General features: G+C 47.0%; 1 long non-coding RNA gene across 1 annotated transcript; it reads right to left on the reverse strand.

The window, feature by feature from the left end:
• Window positions 1-862: 862 nt before the first annotated feature.
• Window positions 863-4,231, reverse strand: LOC307224418. The gene is made up of 2 exons (XR_013842490.1): window positions 3,869-4,231; window positions 863-1,115 (listed from the first exon to the last, which is right to left on the reverse strand). It is a non-coding gene; the product is annotated as an uncharacterized lncRNA (long non-coding RNA).
• Window positions 4,232-4,944: the final 713 nt, after the last annotated feature.

The following is a 4,944-nucleotide window of genomic DNA, read 5'->3' on the forward strand; positions in this document are numbered from 1 at the left end:
GTAATCCGGACTGCTTGTACTTCAGCGTTTGCCAGATTTCGCTCCTTGAAAAGGTCTCTCATAAACTAAAAGTATCTGAAGTGAAGAGTTCAAATGAGAGCTATTTGGCTGCATGGCACAATTTTGTTTCTTATACAAATATTGAGGCACACAGTCGCTCAATCTCACCGGTCTAAGCAAACGCCTGGTTCATTTAAGATTTTATAGAATGTATACTTGTAATTAGGGACGCGGGTGGTGCTGTGGGTTAAACCACTGAGCCTAGGGCTTGCCGATCAAAAGGTCCCCGCGACGGGGTGAGCTCCTGTTGCTCGGTCCCTGCTCCTGCCCACCTAGCAGTTCGAAAGTACCTCAAAGTGCAAGTAGATAAATAGGTACCACTCCAGCGGGAAGGTAAATGGCATTTCCATGCTCTGCTCTGGTTCGCCAGAAGCGGCTTAGTCATGCTAGCCACATGACCCAGAAGCTGTACACCAGCTCCCTTGGCCAATAAAGCGCGATGAGCGCCGCAACCCCAGAGTCGGCCACGACTGGACCTAATGGTCAGGGGTCCCTTTACCTTTACCTTTATGCCTGTAAAGAGCAGAGGAAAGGGAAGTGTGGGGAAACCCTAATTTGGGATCCCAGTGTCTAAAATTAGTCGTACTTTTAGTTGTACATATATTTGCAATCAAGCATTTTTTTTAATGAAATGAATAATAAAGCAATAAGATAGATGGGACCAGGCTATTTCCCTGTCCCACCAAACTTAACCTGCCAGCCCCCAGACCCTTCCCCATTCACCCTCATGGAGCAGCCTCCGCTGGACGGCTTTAGACAGACAGCACTACAGACTCGGCAACTCACATTTCCCAAAGCGCCGTGTATTCAAATTCACCCTTTATTGAGCTGGAGATTGCAGGAAGGAGGTTGCTGCTCTCAATGTCTCCTCTCCGTCAAAGATGAAGGCCAAAGGCACAAGGAGGAAGAAGTAGAAGAGGAAGAGGGAGCTGTAGGAGAGGAAGTAGAGGAAGCCCAAGCACACCACGATGTCCAGGAACTCCTCAAAGCGGGCAAAGAGGTCCATGGCAGGGAAGGCGGCAGGTGGCAGCTTCTCCCAAGGTGTCGGGGCGTCCCTGGAGGTGGAGAGATCAGGGAGGAGGCTAGAGTGAGAAGCCTGCGATGGTGCCTCAGGCTCTGGGCATAACACCGCAGGAGGAGCAGGAAGACCAGGTGTCTGGGAAGAGAGACCCCTGGATCACAGCAGTCAGGGCTGCCTCAAGAAATCTTGGTGCCTGTGGCGAAGGAGAAATTGGTATGTCCCAACACACATGCACTCCTGGTATTAAGGGGTAGACTGCCCCTGAATGTGGAAGCTCTATTTCTTCCCTTTTGGCTCACCAACCTCACAGAGTCAGGCTCATGCCCTATTCATATCTTAAATGTGTTCTTAAGACAGGATTTGTGAGGAAAGAGACAATAGGGAGGTTTCCCACTTTGACCTTGCAGAGAAAACATTTGCTCAGTTTGGGAATCAAAATGGTTCCAGGTCGGCCTTCCTGTGCTTAGTTGGTACACTTATGAACATTTAACATATATCTAAGACCTCAAAATTCCTGTCACAATCACACTGCCCACCAATCTGCCTCGGAGAGCTTTGGACCCTCACCCGGCCCTTGCAGGATGCATGCGCAGGTTGCAGATTTCAACCCTTATTGGGGCAGAATTCTCATCTTTTCCTTCCTGGCATGCACATAGCATTCTGCTCCCAAATCCCCACACGTCAAGTTGAATACAGTGGTACCTCGGGTTAAGAACTTAATTCGTTCTGGAGGTCCGTTCTTAACCTGAAACCATTCTTAACCTGAGGTTCCACTTTAGCTAATGGGGCCTCCCCCTGCTGCCACGCCACCACCGCGCGATTTCTGTTCTCATCCTGAAGCAAAGTTCTTAACCCGAGGTACTATTTCTGGGTTAGCAGAATCTGTAACCTGAAGCGTCCGTAACCTGAAGCATCTGTGATGCTGTATTGTTTTTAATCTTCAGTTGGAAGCCGCCCAGAGTGGCCAGGGAAACCCAGCCAGAAGGGCGGGGAATAAAAAATAGTAGTAGTAGTAGTAGTAGTAGTAGTAGTAGTATCTGAAGAAGTGTGCATGCACACGAAAGCTCATACCAAGAACTAACTTAGTTGGTCTTTAAGGTGCTACTGGAAGGAATTTTTTTATTTTGTTTTGACTATGGCAGACCAACACGGCTACCTATCTGTAACTATTATTATTATTATTATTATTATTAATCCGAGATACCACTGTACAAGCCAAAGCCTGCCTTCAGGGATCACACTGTGAACTAAATGTAAGTAAACTTCTTGTTAGAAAGACTGCTGTGTCTTTCTTTTGAGAGGGATCCAAAGGGGATTTACCAGGAATAATCCAATCTGGGCAAGCCGGACTGGATTGCTTAACTAAAGAGATTCAAATGAATCTGCAAGCTAACTTCCTGCTTTATAACGGGAATGTGCTCTGCTACTTGACTCACTAGCATGAGTGAGTAAGGCTAATATTTAATCAATATATCCTCTCCTGCTATACACAACATTCCCACAGGAACTCCCTTCCTATCAAAATCAGGCAGCCGCCTTGGCTGTACGCATTTCAGCACCTACGAAAAGCCCTTTTGTTTAAACCAGTCTACCCAGAAGTTTAGAGAGGTGGTGCCGTGAGTTGTGCTCTATTTTTAGTCTGCTGATATTTCAGCTTTTCGACAGTATTAGATTATTGCTGTCGGTTTTTCTTATTGATAGTTTTATTCATAGGGTTGTAGAGTTGGAAGGGTTCCTGAGAGTCATCTAGTCAACCCCCCTGAAATACAGGAATCCTGCTCAGAGCTGTCCCAGGTTGGGCTCTGAGAGGAATAATTTATGTTGCTTTTTGATTGCCTTTTCAGAATAAATGTTGCTCTTATTCATTGCGCTCGGAGACAGGGAATAAATATTCATGTTTTGATGAGATTGGGTGTGCCTGCTTTTTCAGGTCACCCACTTGCAAGTGTATATTCTCAATAACATATCTGTTCCATCAATTTTGCCCAGAATTTATTTTAAAAGGTCCTGGGACTTTAAATCTTAGGAACCAGTGTTTTACTTCTCACAGGCTTAAACCACCAACCTTCTGGTTAACAGCACTAACCCATCTCACCACACCTGTCTTATTCTTTTATCTTCTTTTTTTTTTGTAAACCACTTTAAGGTTTTTTTTTTAATTTTTATTTACAACTAAGCGGCATATAAATTTTGCAAAATAAATTAGTAAGAGGGCATCTAAATCTATGGTTTTTCCAGTAGTGGTGTATGGAAGTGAGAGCTGGAACATAAAGAAGGCTGATTGCCGAAGAATTGATGTTTTTGAATTATGGTGCTGGAGGAGGCTCTTGAGAGTCCCATGGACTGCAAGAAGATCAAACCTCTCCATTCTGAAGGAAATCAACCCTGAGTGCTCACTGGAAGGACAGACACTGAAGCTGAGGCTCCAAGACTTTGGCCACCTCATGAGAAGAGAAGACTCCCTGGAAAAGACCCCGATGCTGGGAAAGATGGAGGGCACAAGGAGAAGGGGATGAAAGAGGACAAGATGGTGGGACAGTGTTCTCAAAGCTACCAGCATGAGTTTGACCAAACTGCAGGAGGCAGTGGAAGACAGGAGTGCCTGCCGTGCTCTGGTCCATGGGGTCACGAAGAGTTGGACACAGCTAAACGACTAAACAACAACAACAAAGAGGGCATCTAAGCACGTGCAGAGTGCTTTTGACTCTCCGCCTGCCTTCTAGCTGCAGCTTGCTCTAAAATATCTGAAATTAGGATCTGTGGGCCTACCTAGCACCCAGGGCTTACCTCCTTCAGAAAATGGGCATCTTTTCTCTGCCTTCCTTACGTCCTGCACCGCCGAGTTGGCCTCATGCCCACTCCTTCATCACCCCCTCCTTTCCTTAGGTTTTGTTCCCTTTATTTTAAGGGCGCCAGAGCAAGTTCTGGGTGACTCCCACAGAGATAATGCACTGGGTTGCTTTGTGCATAGGAGAGTTCAGCATTTGCACCCCTCTCCACCTTCCAGGCTTCATAGAGCAGAAAAGACCCCGCAGGAAAACCAGATTTGGCATAAACAAGCCAAGCTGAGCATCAGCCACACCCAGGATTCCCTGCCAGGGGCTGCCTGTTCTGTGAACCTTCCCCTTGAAACATGACTGCATTGGGTGGGGAGTCTGCCTCTGATGTCATAAACTGGAGGAATTGCATCATGGGCAACGCATCTCCACTTCTGTCCTTAAAAAGACAGGTTTGGTTTGGACTCAGGAAGAACGTCCCTGGCTCAGCCTGTGATGCAGGACAATCCCCCAAATCTTTTTTCTTTCTCTGGGACTTCCGGGTTAGCGCCATCAGCAATGGCGGAATTCCTCTGATCCAGAGGAGCCCGCTCCGCGAAAATTGGGTCTTGCCGCCGCGGCGAAGGTGGAGACCCTCTAAAAATCCCAGGCGGAGGAAGCCTGGGAACGTGGGATTCGGCTGACACTAGGAGCGCCCCCCTACACGCAAGGAAACCCCTTTTCGGGGATCCGAAGCGACGTGGGGTGAGCGGCGCGGTGTTTTGAATCGACCGCTATTTTTACGGAGTGAAGCCGCACAGCCGTTGCTGGAGAGCGCTGACTTTTTCCTGTGGACAATTGGACTCTAAACAAGTACCCGTGAGTAGAACGGAAAATTGGACTAAGAAACATCTTAATTTGGCATCAAAGCGGGAAGGTTCTAAACAGGAAGTCCGCCTTCCGCTTTTGTAAATAGATTGAAGCAAAAATTGTGCAAGCTAAAGTCTGGAAAGTCATATATAAAGGTCTAAATTTCCTTCAGTTTTAACCACCAAAACCCCTCTTGGAAGCAGGAGAAAAGAGGGGGGAATTTTGACTGTTCAAGCC

Source organism: Podarcis cretensis, assembly GCF_951804945.1.
Source record: "Podarcis cretensis genome assembly, chromosome: 9".
Taxonomy (NCBI): domain Eukaryota; kingdom Metazoa; phylum Chordata; class Lepidosauria; order Squamata; family Lacertidae; genus Podarcis; species Podarcis cretensis.